This window comes from Perognathus longimembris, chromosome 26, assembly GCF_023159225.1.
Source record: "Perognathus longimembris pacificus isolate PPM17 chromosome 26, ASM2315922v1, whole genome shotgun sequence".
NCBI classification, from domain to species: Eukaryota; Metazoa; Chordata; class Mammalia; order Rodentia; family Heteromyidae; genus Perognathus; species Perognathus longimembris.
Genome location: NC_063186.1, coordinates 12,777,891 through 12,779,845, shown reverse-complemented (window position 1 = coordinate 12,779,845; position 1,955 = coordinate 12,777,891). Strand labels below are relative to the sequence as shown.

At 38.6% G+C, this 1,955-nt stretch overlaps 1 pseudogene; it reads left to right on the top strand.

Moving 5' to 3' along the window:
- Positions 1-576: 576 nt before the first annotated feature.
- Positions 577-1,502, top strand: LOC125342379 (annotated as a pseudogene).
- Positions 1,503-1,955: the final 453 nt, after the last annotated feature.

Sequence of the window (1,955 nt, the reverse complement as noted above, 5' to 3'; positions counted from 1 at the left end):
AATTCACAGTTAGAAAATGTAAGGAGTGCAGGGTTTTAAACAACAGACCTCTCTCTGCAGACACAAGTTGCATTTTTCTACAGTTCCATGTTTTACTGTGACATGGGGGACCTAATTAGCCTTCTAAGAATCACATAGAAGAAACTTTTACACATACACCATCACTAGATTATGGTCAGTCTTAGTGTTTAGCAAATGGTCTCTGTGATTTCTGTCTCTACTTTGACTACTGAAGAGAGGGTTGAAGCAATGAGGAGATAAGAGAAAATATCAGCTCCCCCAGCTCCATTCTCTCGTCTACCATATGAAAACACCGAGATTCGCTGTGTAGACTGTGGGTGATAGTATAAACTATATTATGTTTAAGAGTATAATAAGGAAAACACTATGTTGCTTGATGTTACTCTAGAAAACAGAGTTAAAGATATGATTTATGCCCTGAGTGAGTGATTTCCAGATATTCACAGAATGGACCTAGTATTTTGGGGTGGCTATTTTCTAAAAACATCTAAATATCTTCTGATTTCACTTGTTTATGTGTCCACAGATTCTCTTACAGAAGAATGATGTAGGAGAATGGGTCTTGTAAATTATTCCCTTGTGACTGAATTTATTCTGGTGGGTTTAATAGACTGGACTGATTTGCAGATACCCCTGTTCATTCTGTTCCTAGTAATATATTTAGTCACTGCCTTGGGAAATATGCTTTTGATCATTTTAATTACGTTGAATTCACATGTACTTCACCCATGTACTTTTTACTTTTTAATTTGTATCTTGTAGACCTTTGCTATTCTACTTTGATTATACCTAAAATGTTGATGAACTTTGTTCTGAAAAAGAATGCCATCTCTTATGCAGGATGTATAGCCCAGCTCTACTTTTATGGTTTCTTTGTCCTTACTAAATGCTACATGCTGACAGAATGGCTTATGACTGCTATGTGGCCATCTGCCATTCACTTCTCTACAACACTGCCATGTCCCCTAAAGTGTGTACCTATCTTGTATTTTCTTCATACTTCGTGGGGTTCACTGATTCCCTGCTTGAAAAAGGATTTGTCTTAAGTTTGACCTTCTGTGATGCTATGACCATCAATCACTTTTTCTGTGATGTTATGGCAATGCTCAAGCTCTCCTGCACCAGCACTTATGCCACCAAAATAGAGATTCTCGTTGGAGGGACGAAAGACATCATTTTGTTCAGTACTATCATCATTATCTCTTATATGTTCATTGTTTTCAGTATCCTCAAGATAAAATCTACTGAGGGTAGATCCAAAGCGTTTACTACCTGCAGCTCCCACATAACTGCTGTATCTCTGTTTTTCAGATTCTGTGCATTTATGTATCTCAAACCTTCCACTCCTGCATCTCTGGATGAGGAGGATCTCTGTGATTTACACCATTGTGGTTCCTATGATGAACCCTTTAATCTACAGCTTGAGGAACACAGATGTCAAAGCTGCCCTAGGAAAATCCCTCTGCAAGACAATCAGTTGACCAGAAATCCCATGGCTCTTTGCTTTCAAAAGAATGGCATTGAGGTATTCTTTGCTTCAGTTAACATATTTTCAATGTAAACTTATCTCCTTCTAGTCGTTCTTTAGCTCAAGGCTAGCACTCTACCACTTGAGCCACAGCGTGGATTCTGGCTTTTTCTGTTTATGTGGTACTGAGGAATGGAGCCCAGGACTTCATAGATGCTAGGCAAGCACTCTACCACTAAGCCACATTCCCAGCCGCCATGAGTACATTTCTCATTGAACACTGTTTTCTCTTCCCTCATTTGTCTCCCACTTTCTCTCGTCTCTGACTCCCTGCTCCCCAAATTTTAAAGTTCATTTCAAACATAGGATTTTGTGCATATGACTGTTGCATTAGTTCACCCTCTGTCCTTTTTTTTTCAATATTTTATTATTTCCCTTCCCTAAATCAGATAAATGCAGCTCTATA